The sequence below is a fragment of the Coptis chinensis genome, chromosome 6 (assembly GCF_015680905.1).
Source record: "Coptis chinensis isolate HL-2020 chromosome 6, ASM1568090v1, whole genome shotgun sequence".
In the NCBI taxonomy this organism is placed as follows: Eukaryota; Viridiplantae; Streptophyta; class Magnoliopsida; order Ranunculales; family Ranunculaceae; genus Coptis; species Coptis chinensis.
Window position 1 is genome coordinate 87,213,455 of NC_141461.1, and position 16,366 is coordinate 87,229,820.

At 36.0% G+C, this 16,366-nt stretch overlaps 1 long non-coding RNA gene across 1 annotated transcript; it reads right to left on the reverse strand.

The window, feature by feature from the left end:
* Positions 1-315: 315 nt before the first annotated feature.
* On the reverse strand, positions 316-1,362 carry LOC147495121 (uncharacterized). Its single transcript, XR_015199774.1, has 4 exons — positions 1,220-1,362; positions 633-699; positions 432-500; positions 316-333 (listed from the first exon to the last, which is right to left on the reverse strand). It is a non-coding gene; the product is annotated as an uncharacterized LOC147495121 (long non-coding RNA).
* Positions 1,363-16,366: the final 15,004 nt, after the last annotated feature.

Here is a 16,366-nt window from a genome sequence, read left to right on the forward strand (position 1 = left end):
GGGGAGGCACATATATCGGATTGGAAGGCGAACGGGGATGTCGTGTTTGTGGAATTGACTATGAATTAACGACTCCTTTCCCCTCTCTTTCATTTCTCCAGTTTGTGGTAATGAAGTCGCGACCTAAGATACACCCGTTAATATGTTGATATAGTTGTACTCGTAAATACCAAACAATCAATATAATGATAGATATGTAACTGGACAAATATATATGTGTGAACAAATATATGTGTGTGATAGACAAAGTGAAATCACATATAATAGTATTTTCATCTTTGTTGCAATTAATTCTTTGCCGCGGCTTGAATTAAACTCTTTCACCATGATTGCCTAGGAAGGAAATTATGCAGAAAATTAAATGGTATAATAATTGAAATGATGGTTTAATAAGGGGAGTTCTGAGAACAAAAGCGGGTGAAATATTATACATGGAATATTGGTTTAAGGGATTTCTAACCAATTTCTGTGAAACTCAAGAGAAGCTCATGAATATCCTCCTGAACAAAAAATCAAATTAAGTTCAAACAATGTTGTAATAGACTGATTTTCATGATAGACAATATTCAAATAACAAATAATCAATATAATGATAGATATGTAACTGGACAAAAGGGGGTGAAATATTATACCTGGAATATTGGTTTAGGGGAGCTCTAACCAACTTCTGTGAAACTCAAGAAATTCATGAATATCCTCCTGAACAAAAATCAAATTAAGTTCAAGCAATGTTGTAATAGACTGATAGACTGATTCTCATGATAATCCGAACTACACATGGTCATCAATCTATAGAAATTAATTGAAATATCTTTCGACGTATTGTGAAAGTGCAGCATGAAAATCTACTGTTCAGTTCCATTTTAAAATAATAACCTAGGAAGAAATTGATCACCCCTAATGTGAATAGTACGGAGGCATCTCCAGCAACAGAAGATTTCAGTGACTTTACTGATAGATCAATATGATCCTCTATTTCTTCCTTGATTATTACAGTTGTAACACTAATGATTGTCAACCCACCCAGCTTCTATTGACACTACATGATTATTTCTTCCAACAGTTGTAACACTACATGAATGACACTACATGAATGATACCTAGCTTACATAAATACGACCTTTATTTATTCCAACAGTTGTAACACTACATGAATGATACCAGCTTCTAAAACATTCAATTCTACTCTTGAAACATTCAATTCTTAAAATGGACTCACGTAATTGCTGCCTTCTTTGCTGCCTTCTTTGCAGCCGCTGAAGCAGCTATTGGACTGGAGATTATTGGGTGGCTGATGCGTTAAGTCGGAAAGCAGAGCTTGTGATGCCTACGGGATTCCACCCTTCTTCGCTGCCTTCTTTGCAGCCGGGGGGCAGCTATTGGATTGAGATTATTGGGTGGCTGATGCGCTAAGTCGGAAAGCAGAGTTTGTGATGCCTAGGGGATTCCACCCTTCTTTGCTGCCTTCTTTGCAGCCGCTGAAGCTGGAGATTATTGGGTGGCTGATGCGTTAAGTCGGAAAGCAAAGCTTGTGATGCCTACGGGATTCCACCTTAAGCCATCACATGAATGATAAGCAGAGCTTGTGATGCCTACGGGATTCCACCCAGCTATTGAATTCAACTTATGTAGCGAGATCTAAGATGCCTACGGGATTCCACCTTAAGCCATCACATGAATGATAAGCCATCACATGAATGATAAGCAGAGCTTGTGATGCCTACGGGATTCCACCCAGCTATTGAATTCAACTTATGTAGCGAGATTCAGCTGTTGGAGAAGAAAGGAAGGGGTTTTTGTAAAGAGAAATTGTTGGGTTTTGCACAGCCGTTAGATTTGTCTAAAATAGATCTGGACCGTCCTTTGTTTATAATTTTGTCCTGTAGTGCTAAAAAAAACCTTAGCTTATTATATAGATGAGCGGATGGAGGTTGTATAGTTAATGTCCACTTTATTTTTCCACGTTGTGTTAATATGTGTAGTCAAAGTGGTTGAAGTGATTGAGTAATTGTAGTCAAAGTTCACTTTAAAATAAAAAAATATATATATAATATATATACGGGCCCCGATATATATATATATATATATATAGTTATTATATAGTTATTATTTTGTAAATATTTGTTGTTTTTGAACTTATATTCGTGTAATAAAGCCCTCGAAGGCCCACATTCCACCATTTCGGCCTGGTTTGTGGGCTTTTATATGTTTGTAAATAAATTTTCTAAAACAGATGAGTGGCATTGACCCCGACCTGTCAACAGGTCAATGACCACTCAAATCATCTTCGACCCAAGTGCGTGTAAGCACAACTTAGGAAGGTACGTTTTTTTTTATCTCTCCCTTGAATCTCCTGTGAAAGGGTTATATGCAATTTCCAAGCATGATTGGGCTACTTAAATGAAAATCAATCTTAGCCTTTTGGAAATGATATGATAGCATGTTTAGAATCGTGGTTTAACATTAATGCATGTTTAGAACGTATGATTAGCAAGTATGACTAGAATTCAAATTTTATGAATGCTTAATAATTTTGCAAACATGATCAACTTTAAACACATGCATGCGTTTATATCGGGTACTTGAAACATACTTTTAGGGAATCTACTATATACAAAAAATTTCTACCATCACGGTAAATCAAAATGTAGACTAACCTAAGAGTAACAAATCTTTACCCTTGCATACAAGAGATAAATCAATCATTCCCGTTGTTGAGACCAATCTTTCGAATGAGTATCTAAAAAAAAATATATTGATCTGTCCTATTTTACATATCTAAGCCTCATGAAAGACAATTTCTGATGCATTTTCATTTTTTTTTATCTCGACACAGTGTGTAAAAATACCATTTTTGGGGTGGGGTTATCTCACTAAACCCCCAAATCTTTCAACTATTCTCTTATAGTTGATCGAGAAACATTTCACCCGGTTTCATCCTGTTTGGGGGTGTGCATAATCTAGGGGAATCGTGTAAAAGACCCCAATGCCTAGTCTCGAATCGACTTAAAAGACCCAAAGTCTTGAGTATCTTATTTTAAATGACTCATTTTCCGTTACATTCAAGTAATGCCACAATAAAGTAACCGCGCCCTTCTATTTGGAGAGATAGTTGTAAGCACCGGTTCCTTCGTCCAAATAACTTGTGTATTCCAATTTAGTACCTGATGGGTGGTAGGGTAATGTTTATCAACGACGCGAGTTTATTTGTTCAACATATTAGCGAATAATCTGTATTTGCTAAATCATTCCACCATCTAGGTGCGAATGCCAAGGATTTTTACAAACCCTTATGCTTGATAAAAGTCTTAGGAATCTGACTATAAACGACCTAATTTTTTTTTTAGAGTTAAGCTAAGGTTAGCAGACCCCCACCTGTATTTCTCAAGTAAAACGTACAAAAGGTGTTCCAGTTGCGTCCTCCTCTATCATTATATGTAGTTCCTTTGTTAGAGGAGGACTAACAGTTAACAAAGAAGGAAGGAATCCAACATTTTGACCTGCAAGGAGGTCTGCAGGTCTATTACATTCTCTATATACATGGGAAAAAGAACAAAAAAGGAAATCTAATAATAGACTCTCTATATGCACCACCATATCTAAGCAACTCCAAGGAGGGGCCGCAATCTTGTTAAGGATTTGAATAGCAAGTAATAAATCCGATGCAACTTCTACCCTTCTTTGACCCAACTTAAGGCATCTACTGAGCCCAATTTCAATAGCCTTTAGTTCTTAGAAGATTACTGTTTGTTCTCCACCTGATCCTGAGAATGCATCAATTACTCTTCCTCTACTATCTCTGGTAACCCCTGCATAACCAGCACCCAAATTTGTTAAAGCTCCATCAGTGTTAAGCTTCACTCTATCCTCTTGTGGAGGATCCCACACACACCACACACTTGCCTTTGTCTTGTATTGGACCTGAATTCCAATGGATTGACATAGAAGTCGAGCTTCAGGAGAATCATTCATAGAATTTAGATGTACCTAAATATAATTCTTCATTTCCCTTTTGATTCTATTCAAAACCACTGAAGCAAGCCGAGAATTATTTTGGAACCTCCTAGAATTTCACTCCTTCCATATGGCATTGATTGTTGCACAGATATATACTTTGAAGACTTCAACCACCTGTGAACTTCCTTTACAGATCCGCAACAGAGAAGACCACTCTCGGTTTGCGGTTCTTGTGCAGTTAGTTGTGATACCTAACAGTGCTTTGATACCATTTATAATTTCTTTTGAATACTCACACTCAAAGAAAAGGTGGTTTGAGAATTCACGGCTATGATCACTGATAAGCACCCAAAACTGTATTATAAAAACCTGTAGAGACATAACATTTCGGTCAATTTTGTGCTTAATAATCATGAAATAATCGCATCTTCGTACTTTTTGCAGGTTGGAGCAACTAATGTAAAAATTATGATAAAGCCAGCATTTAAGCACGGAATAGGGAGTATACACATGCTTTCCGATCAAGCCCATGTGAAGCCCAACAAATCCGGACTAAAGCCCAAAGACTCAAATTGTACAGAATCTAGTCAGAAACGGGATTACGTGCACAGAAGCGTCAAACTTTCGAAGCTTATATCTCTTGAACCAGGACTCCGAATGCGATGAGTGAGCTACTCCAACGATCAGTGCGATGAACTCTACACATAGGCGGGAAGTTGTAAAAATGCCAAAAGACTGGACTGCCATTGAACACTGCACGTGGACCCACTAGGCGGGCCTATAAGATTTGATGAGTCATCATGCAAGTCAAGACAAAAGTGCAAATAATTGGTGCAAATTTGACACCTTGCATGAAATTAATGATTTGGTTAGATTTAGGTGATGATTATCTAAAAAAATGAAAGGTGTCAAATGGGGGTTAGTTGTGGATAAGTGAAAAATAAATGAGAGGAGAGTGTTTCACGTGGAAGAAGAGAAAAATGCTCTCTTATGTAAAGGGGGGCTGATTTTGGGAGTTGGCTAGCTTTTACTTCCTTGACTTTTACTTTTCATTTACTTCCATGTCTTTACTTTTAGTTTTTAGTTTTAAGAAAAAAAAGCTTGTAACTTGTTAATGGAGGACTACACCTTCTAGTTCTTGAATAAAAACTTCTATTTTCCTTAGGTAATTAGTTGGCTTTGTATTCATTTCTTCTTTTTATCTCTTTTTACTTATCTTACTTGTAGTTTTAATCAAATCCTAGGATCATGAGCTAAAACTCTCCCGAGGAGGGTTAATGATGCTTCATGTGAGGATCGAGCTACAAATTTAGGATTCCAAAATCACTACTTAAAATACTTAGGTTCTATTTTTCATCCTGTCCCAAAATGACAGAGATTGACAAATATCTGATCAACTGTTGTAAAGTAGAACTAGGAGTTGGAATGATATTTCAGAGATGAAATATCATTTCAATTCCACATGCTAGCATGATATGTTTAGAGATAGGTATATTATGTTAGGGATTTGAGATGGTAGTGACCTGTTTCTAAAAGACTTGTAGCTAGTCCTTGCATGAGTAGGATTAATACTTCCCTATCTTTCTCTCTCTTTCATTTAACTATAAAACTAACTTACAAATTTTAGATAACTTGTGTAAAAAAAATCTATCTATCAAATCCTTCTCACTTAGTTCTCCAAGGTGTAGATTTCAGTTGTGATCATTTAGATTATTGTCTTAGAAGTTGGAACGAAATCCCTACTCGAACTAGATTGGCATTCTAAAAGAAAAACAGTGAGTAAGGAATTATTAAGTTTTAGCACGTAGTAAATAAATTTCTAAAAAAAACACTGAAAAGTGCTAAAATCAATCACAAAGGCAATAGGATGAGTGGGTAAGTACCTTCTTAAATACTAGTCGATCCTGGGTAGATAGACTGTTAGAAAACAGTTGCCATACTGTAAAGGAGTGTCGTGGCTGCACCATCTTTCCCCATACCAGACGCTGCCATCTTACTTTGTTTCCCACTGTTCTTAGAGCCTGATATGCACTGTTAGCTATAAATTTGCCACTTGGATGAGGCTTCTAGATGATTCTATCTGCATCTAGATGTGCATTGATGACTACACTTCTTATACAGTCCTTCAAGGAAGTATCCTGTATATTATCCACCTTGTCATTCCACATTCCATTTGTGATAAGGCAACTAACCTTAGAATCTGCTGGTATTTGAAGGGTTGCAACAGCTTGACTGTCTTGAATAAGTGGGCTTCGAGAACACCAAAGATCATGCTAGATAAGTGTTCCTTCTCCATTTGCTATGTTGTACGTGATTAGTCCCTTTGCCTCTTTTCTACTATTCAGAATTCCTCGCCAAGACCAAGCACAATCTCTAGGAATTTGCATTGTCCAAAAAAATTGGTTTCGAATCTGATTTGTCCATATCCATTCAACCCAAGGACTTTGCTCCTTTGTAGCCACTTTGAAGACTAGACCACATTTCGCACCTTTGTTCCATAGTCTCATGTTCATAATCCCAAGACCACTTTCCTCCTTAGATTCTGAGATAGTTGAGATCTGCGGCTTGATGTAAACACCTTTGATGAAGCGGTTCCACTCCACAAGAAATTGGCACATATTTTTTTTCTATTTTTCCACCACTGTCATAGGGAGAGTGAAAGACCGAGACCAATAAATGTGCATCGAACTGAGGACAGAAATGATTAACTGCAATCTTCCTGAGTGAGATAGAAGTTTTGACTTCCAATCAGCAATTCTGGCAGTGACTCTATCTATAAGAGGTTGACATTCCCGGATACCAAGTTTTGCTGAGAAAATAGGCAAACCGAGATATCTGACAGGTGGAGACACCAACTCTACTCCCAAAGATTCTGCGAGATCCTTAGACTCTTGAATGCTCAAGGATCCAGTCATAATAGTGGTTTTGTGAGAGTTTATTTGAAGGCCTGAGGCTTGGCCAAACTCTTGGAGACACACTTTGAGATTTTGCACTGATTCAACTTCTCCTTTGCAGAAGATAAGGACATCATCCGCGAAAGCAATGTGGGAAACTTTTGATTTCTTGCATCTTGAATGGTACTTTATACTTTTGTTCTGGATCTTTTATTCAATAACACAACTCAGAATCTCCATAACCAGCACAAACAAATATGGCGAGATTGGATCTCCCTGTCGTAACCCTCTTCCTCCTGAAAAGAAACCCTCTGGAGTCCCATTTACCAAAACAGAATATGAAGGTGTTGAAATACACAGATTTATCCACTATTTGATCTTTGGCAGAAATTGAAACCTATCAAGCATGTGTAAAATAGAATTCCAGTTGACCATATCATATGCTTTTCTTATGTCAAGTTTGATTGAACACCTTGGAGGCCCATGTGTTCTATCGTAACCTCTCAAAAGTTTATGAGATAAAAGAATGTTATCTTATATAAATCTCTCCGCAATGAAGGTAGACTGGGTAGGGTGAATAAGGTCAGAGAGGATAGATTTTAATCTATTTGTAAGAATTTTAGTGATGCATTTGTATGTGGTATTATAGAGAGCTATCGGTCTGAAATCTTCTACTTTAAAGGGGTTACTTACCTTGGGGATAAGACATAAGAAAGTAGCATTCACTCCTCTTGGTAGTTTGTTTGTTCTGAACACATTTTGGATGGCTTTGGTGAAATCGGCTCCTACTGTCTCCCAACAAGCTTTGAAGTAGAAAGGATTAAAACCATCTGGACCCGGGGTCTTATTGTCTTGCATATCAAAAAGAGCCTTCTTTATTTCTGAGTCAGTCACTTCAGTCTCTAACTGATCATAAACAGTTCCTGGTACCACATTCTATACTTGCAAATTCCAGAAAAACTCTGCCTCATTGATAGGATATGCCTCTGTTCCCATTAATTGCTTATAATAATCAACTATGACTTGAGCAATTCCATCCTGACTGGTGACTGTAACTCCCTGTTCATCAGATAAGGACCAAAATCCCTTCCTTGCTCTCTTTTCTCTAATCGAATTAAAAAAGAAAGTTGTACACTTGTCACCATCCTTCATCCATTCATCCTCGTATTTCTGCTCCCTATCAATGACCACTGCCTTAGCCAAATCAGCATAAATTTGGAGTGCTACTCTTTCCTTCTCATCTAGAAAAGGATCATGAGGTTGAGTTTGCAGCATGGTTTGCACATCATGTAATGTATTTTTGGCATCCTCCATCTGTTCATAAAGGTTGGTGAAGTTCCTTTTAGCCCAAGGTCTCACTTTGTCTTTTAACATCTTGAGTTTCTGTATCAACACATACATTGGATTGTTGTAAACAGAGGTTTCCCACACTTCCTTTAACATACTTTGAAACTCTTCCTGATATACCCAAAAATTGCAAAATTTGAAAGGTGAAGGTTTCCTTTTGAAGTCATGCCAGCTTAAAAGAAGTGGAGAGTGGTCCGAGACCCCATGTGGCAAGAATTCGACAGAAGTGAAAGGATATCAAATGTGCCAAAGATTGTTACTAGACATCTATCTATCTTTGTCATAATCCTGTTTCTTCCAATTGACTTATTGGACCATGTATAGTAAAATCCATTAAAAGCCAAATCAGATAACCCTGAGTTTTGAAGACATAATCTGAAATCTATAGCTTCCTTTGGGTGCATAGGTTCCCCACCACTCCTCTCCTTCGCTTCCAAAATATTATTAAAATCCCTGGCAACACACCATGGTAGCAACACTGTATTCTGAATAGCTATTATATCCTTCCAAAGAACTTGTCTCTCATATAACTTATTACTAGCATACACCACTGTGAGTAAGTACTCTTCATTAAAGGGAAGATACTTAACTTTACAGTGTATAAATTGATCTGTTCCTCTCAACTTTTGTACACTAATCTGAAAAGGATCCCAACAAATCCATATTCTACCAGCTGGACTTCTATCGTAGTTTTCCACATAACTCCATTAAGGGCAACAGATTCGCCTAATGTGATCAAACTTGAGAAGACAGAGTTTTGTTTCAAGTAAACCAAAAATGCTAATTTTCTTATCTAATCTCATCCTGTTTATTTCTTCTGCTCTTCTCACTTCATTAGTACCCCTTACATTCCATATACTTATAGGACTTATCGTCATTAATAATGATGTTTGTTCTTGGAACCTTTTGGCCTACCCCTGGTCTTTTTCCCACTTTTGTTTTTGCTGTTCTGATTCTACTTCTCTTTATTTTGACTATTTGTTACCGGGGTTTTATTCCTTTCAATCTCCTTAGAAGCATATGGAGTCTCTTCCTCACGACCTGGTGAGACAATTCTATCCTGAAAGTGAATAGTTTCTTCCTCAAAGACTTCTTCTCCTGACAAATTTCCAGTTCTAATCTCCTCATCAAGATTGTTATACTCATTGTGCTCCACACTATAGTGTCCAAGTGGATCCCCATCTTCAGTAAGCTCCTGTGTGGTTTCAATATACGGTTCTATCTCTATTGACATTTGTACCATTGGCTCCCTAAAAACAACTATAGGGAGTTCTTGTTCTTCTTGTTCTATTATGTCTCTGTGCTGTGCTTCAAAGACAACAATAGATCTGACCATAACTTCTAATTCCTCTGCCAAAACCACCTCTGCTTCCTGTACTTCATTAGCTTGTTCAGTGTCTTGATTCTCAACTATATCAACATTCTCATCATTCACACCTGATTCACTAGTACATGAATTAACATTAGCATTACCAACCATAACATTACCACTAACAACCACCTTACCAGTTTCAGTTCTAAGGCAACTACTTTCTAGTTGTGTAGGAGTCGTATCAACCACTACTTCTTTCTCTCTATTCACCTGGAACTCAGGAATGCTCGTCTTCTTTATACAATCTACAGTAAGATCCCCAAAAAAATTACAGTTCCCACATAGTAAGATGCACTAAATTATTATGTCTATATATGTGTGCATTTTGGTTGTTTTCTTTGATTGGTTTCCTATTTTTAATTTTCTTGTTGCATGTTGTAATTTTTTCAGCCGAATTTTTACTCACGTTTCTCTGGTAATTTCTTTCCCAATCTCTCTTGATACTTTGAGGACAAAGCATCCATCTGTTTGGGGGTGGGAGAGAAACATTTTGCAAAAATTAGGCACTGTTAGGTTATTTATTTTTCTTTATAAAAAAAAAAAATCAAAAAAAAAAAAAAAAAAAAAAAAAATAGTTAGTCGTATTTAGTAATAAAGGTCTTGTTTCCTTTTATATGATGAAAATTGTCTAGAAATTTCACATTAGCATTAGAATTAGGATTGGTTCTTAGAAACTTATGTTAATACGTATGCAATAGTTTTTACATCTTTTCAGGAATATTCATGCAATGAGTGTCAATGATTGCACATAGCAGTAATTTTCTGGGACCCATGGTTAGAATACTTAATTTCCAAATCCAGTGAGAATCTAGCCAAAAAGCCTCAACATAAGTGTATCTGAGTAATGACCCAAGGATGAAGCAATTCTGAGTAGAAAGAAATCACACGTCCACTTACTTAATCACTATACCATATCCTAGGCGAGAATTTAGACATTCTTTGGACCGATATAGCCAAATAAAAAATATACAAACACAAAAAAATATATTTCCCCTAATTTTCCCCGTTGAGCCTTTATATTAGCCATTTCATTTTTCAACCATTATTTCCTTTCCCATATCCATATCTGATGAGTTCAAGAAATATGATGAAGAGCATAAAAGAGAAGAGAAAGACCTAAACAAATACGAAAATTCATTCTATCAATTGGCGCCGATTGATGAATCCAGTTAGCTGTGTCAAAACCAAGAAAAATTAAATTCCATGAAAAAAAAAATCTAAGTTATAAACTCCAAAAATAAAATCAAATGGAGTAGAAAAGCCAAAAAGGGCGAAGTATGTAAACAGTTTTGAAACATAATAAGAATACTAGGTTTTCTCCATTAATTATTTGAAGACCAAATTTTCTCTAACTCATTGTTTTGTTATCCCTTCCATTCTTTTTAAACCATTTCCTAATCCCCATAATACCTAATAAAAGTCCTCTAGCTTAATTAGGATAGGTTAGTGTGATAGTAAGTGGTAGATGTTGTTTGGGTGAGAACTCACGCAAACATACCAATGATCTTGTTGGAGAGGTTGATATGAAGTGAGAGAGACTGTACCACCAATGGCTGCCTACATATCCAAATCGTTATCTGGAATCAAGTCTAAAAAATGCACGTAGTTCTTTGTTTGAAATGATTGTTGGATATTTATAGGAATCTTATTGCTTAAAATACCCTTTCCTTATTTGATGAGATATTTTCCTCTTTGTATGAAATCTTTCCAAAAGCTTCATACGGAAAACATCCCTTGACATATCTCCGGACCTGCTATATATAACTTAGGTGCCATATTAGTGGGCAGTGTCATTGCTCCAATAGAGGGCATGCCCGAATGCCACATTAGTAGGCGAGCGGAACTACCACAGTATCGGGCAAGCAAGCTCGCCTCACTAGTAGGCAAGTGATGCCACAGTAGCGGGAAAGCAAGCATGCCTCACTAGTAGGCAAGCGGGACTGCAATGGTAGTAGGCAAGCAAGCACGCCTCATTAGTGGGCGGCTCTTATAGTGGTACCCAATGATGGTCGTTCGTAGGGGTACAAGTACACTGGTACACACAGACGTGATTGATCGACCTCGGCTTCCTGGACGTCATTGAGAATGTGAGGAAACGTGTGCCCACTGCACACTAGAGTAAGCAAAACCTGAGTGGTAAAAATTATGAGAGAATTTTTGTTTCGACACATACCTGTGAGAACCTACTTAGGGACGCTCTCTGAAGGATCCAGAAATGGCCCTGCTTGTACATTTCATTGTAAAGTTCACTGCATGCATATTTATATGTAGATGTTTTGATTATTGTACATTTATTAACGTAGGTTTTAAAGGAATTAATCCTCGTTCCCCGCTAGTGAGATGTATAGATATCTAATATCTAATTTATGGAACAAGCCTTTGTTATTGAGTCGTTGTAGTATAGTTGAAATTTGTGGGTATCTTCTCTGGAAAACTCTCACGAGGCTAATACTCGTCTACTAGGGAATTTCTAGTGGTTTAAGGCCTTGTTGCATACGGTCAATGCAATCGCACTCTGCGAAACGAGAATTAGCTTAGGACTACACATTTTTGGCCACTTATCTGTTTTAGTGTCTCTTCTTTGCTTGAGGACAAGCAAAATATTGTTTGGGGTGGTTGATAAGTATCCAAAACTGTGTTTTAAACCCCGTAGAGACATTACATTTGGGTCAATTATGTGTTTAATAAATGTAAATTAATTGTATTTTCATGTTTTCACAGGTTTCGACAGTCAACGTTAAAATACACACAAAACTTGTATTTTAGCAAGAAATATAGTCGAATAAAGCTTGTACTTGAAATCTTCAGTATCAGCTCATTTAAAGTTCCAAACTGCTAGCAAAGCTCATGGACTCAGAGAACCATGAAACAAGTTAAAGAATCCAAACTTGAGTCCCTAAGCCAGCTAAAGAAGAGATTTTCGAATAAAAAAAAAAACTTGGTCAAACTGACCTAAATCAGCCTGAAAGTCAGGAGAAAACTTCAAATGGCGATATCTTTCGTCTCCTAACTCTGATTCAGGTATTTGACTAGCTAAAATGATTAGCGCAGAAAACTCTACGTAATTGTATCTAGCTTCCAAAAAATGGTCGTACAGTTTGGAATATGAAGATAAAGCCAAAACATGTTACTATTTAGTCCAAGTCCATTACTATTCTAAAAAATATTTCTAGAATATTCCATAGAATGTTCTGAGAATATTCCCTGGGATATTATATTTTATTTGTAACCATTAGATTTAGATTAGATAGATTGAATCTAGACCGTCTAAAAAACTATAAATAGAAGGGTCTAGTTTTACTTTTTCTGATGGAGTGGTTGGCATTCCATCAGTAGGAGTAGAGTAGTTTACTGTTTTTTTAGTGTAATAAAGAATTTAATTTCCAATTTTTAATTAAAATGTTTTTAATTCAGTTTTATTTTATGTTAATTAGAATAACACTTAGTTTTGTGATCTTGGAGTAGAAACTCTACCCGAGTGAGAATTATCTCCGTTAGGGAGGGTGTTTCGATAATTATAACGATTAGGAACCGAGTAAGTTCACCCAGAGATAGGGTTCTAAATCGATTCCACGCGCTAATAACGCTCGTTCAGAGATGAAGAGTCGTTATTAGGGATAAAAAATCGAGACTAATTCTTTTAAGGGAGATATGATTCGCTCAAACGGATTTTCTATCTCCAAAATCAAAGTCAATTTTATTTTATTTTCATCATTTTCTCACCTAAATTCACTTTCACTAAATCACGTGATCAGATTAGTTTTGTTTATAAATAATATTTTGTAATTTTATTGAAATGCGAACGAAATGACAAACCCAACCACTGTTTTACAAACAGATTAACATGCAAGAAGAGCCAGCAGACTCAATGCGCTATAGAATAGCAATATAGTAACATCTTGAAGAATAATAACCTATTTTCTATGTGTTTAGGACTCCAATCGCAAAGTGTTCATGCACTTAGGCTTAATGCAGCAAGTCACATTTCATTTGCTTTGTTTATTTCTAAATTGTTAGGTCTTTCCCTTTCTATTTTTAGTAAAGAAAAATATCAGTATGGAGGTATCTTAAAGATGCTACTTTCTCTTTGTATTTTACTATGGAACTTTGCCAATTTATACTTATGTGTTCGATGTTTTTTATTAACTTTTGATGGAAGTGTATAGTCACCATAGAAGAACAAACGGTAACAGAAATGCAAGGGCAAGGGTGCAGGAGAAGTGGACTTGAACTTGAACCAAGTGTTTTTACATGTATTCTGTTCAAATGTTTGGTCGAGGGAACGATATGAATGTATGAAAAAGTAAAAATAAAATAAAAAATGGCTTAAATCATTTCTACTTTCCCACTAATGAAATTTACACTAAATTGTTCAAATGCATAGGTGTCGTTACTTATATACGCTATTAGAGTTGTTACACCTTCATAATTGACTCCAAGTAACACTACGGCTCGAACAAGGAAAGAAAGAAGAACCCCCACTCAAGGCCATACATTAACACATATCTAAGCTTAGGTACACTTACTATACGGACAGAGAGAGCCATCAATACCATAGTGAATCAAACCAACATAATGAATAAAAAATATAGGAAAGCACACAACAGCCGTGTTATAAGAGTAGGAAAAGTTGATTTGAATGTAATTTAATTGTTCAAAATAATCAACAATATCCCCTCGAGCCCCAAGACTGATAAAGCTAAAACCTACTTTTGCCTCAGGCAACAATGTTTCAATAGAAGGATCTTGCACCATGAAGGTTTGCTTCGACGCCCATTCGAGTACTAAGAGTACCTCGGCCTATGCCATTGCCTCATTGTCAGGGACATGAAGTGTAGTGTATCATAGAAGAACCAATGCTGATATTTGAACAATTTGCTCTTCAAAATAAACCAGTTGTATCAAGTGCTTTGCTCCACCTGCACTGATAATGGCCTTGGAATGATCAAGGTGGAGGTAATTATCGGTACAATATATTCTACAGAAAACCTATTACCTTATACATATTCATCCGAAAATCTATTACCATACTCAACCAAAACACCTACTTACCATCTATTTTCTTTCTTCTTTTCCCTGTTGTTTTTTTCATTTACTTCACCTCTTTGCTTCACCTCCTTACCGTCTCTATTTAATTTTCCTTTATTTCACGTTCCAAAAACCTGTACGTTGTTCACCAAATCAGGTACTCTTCTTACTGTTTCCTTTAGTTTGTTTTCTCTTTATGTTATGTTTGATAAGTTGAATTGTTAGGGAAATAAGATAGGTCGAAAAAAAGAAGCAAAGACTCACTTCTGACCAGACCAAAGGAACAAGGCCTTTCAACCTTAAACAAATACTCTAAGCTGAAACAGACATCACAATTCACATATATCCAAATTAAAATCACATACATAAGCAAATATACAACCTACACAGAGACAAGTGTTTACAATGCCTCTTACTTTGCTTTTATTGATAACAATTATATTTGTTTTAGTCAACTTTAGTAGGTCTTATAATAATTTTATGTCTTATGTAACGTACAGTTCTAATATGGTTGCAAGAGGGACAACAAAGCGTACTACAAATAGCGCAGAAAGCAAAGACATAGTACAACCAAACCTAGAGCTGCAAGAAGATCAAGAACAAACATATCTGACCCAGAAAATTGTTTGGCAAAAAAACCAATTCTTAGTACTCCAGTACTAAGTAAAGAAGAGTGTAAATTTAATCGATCTAATCGGATGTCTTCTTTAGCAAAAAAGAGGAATAGACCTCTAGGTGTTGGTGATTTGCAAAATCAACTAAAGAAGGATTTAATGAAAGAAATTCCCATAAAAAAAAACATACCTCAAGAGAAAAAGAAACTGTTTTGATTCGCTCATAGATGATGATTACTATTCACAAATCAATGGATGTGAATCAGATGGTGATGAAGAAGGCAATTCATATGAAGCCAGGATGCTTGAAGAAACTGAACATACAAGTAAAAATCTAAATATATGTTATTTTGATATTTAGAATGTAAAAATTGTAGGAAAAATAAAGTTAATTGTGTGTTATTTTGATTTTTTTTACATGAGAAATTTTCAAGAAGCATGGAATTTTGGAGAACCAAATTGTGTGTGTTCTTTTTGTGGAGCAATATTATGGTATGAAGAAAAGGGTTCGGCGAATAAGACAAACCAAAAAACCAAAGTTTGGAATATGTTGCCTACACGGAAAAGTTCAACTTCCTGTTCTGGCTGATGCACCTCCATTCCTAAACCAACTACTAGATTATGAAAGTGGTACAAGGTCAACAAATTATAGAGAAAATATATGGGCATATAACTCGATGTTTGCTTTCACATCAACTGGAGGAGTGGTTGATAAAAAAAAAAACAACGGAAATGGGTCATATGTTTATAAGACCAGTGGGCAGAATCATCACAAAATTAGAACCTTGCTACCAATTCCAGGTTAGGTTTTTAAATTTGGCCAGTTATACGTATATACAACAAATGAAGTGCAAAACCCTCTTCACAATATTTCCAAATATTATATTCTTAAATATTAAAATATTAGATTGTTTTAGTATGTATAATTTTCTTTTATGAACAATGTAGAAAGTAATTTGACATTTGAATTTTCTTAATAATTTTGTTTTTACATGTCCTTTACGAGTTAATTTGGTTTTTGTTCTTTATGCCAGGTCATATTCCTAAATTTTGCCAGTTATACGTATATGATACAACCAATGAAGTGCAAAACAAATTGAACTCTTTTAGTAAGAAGATTGAAAAGAAAAAACCGTTGGATCCAAACATTATAT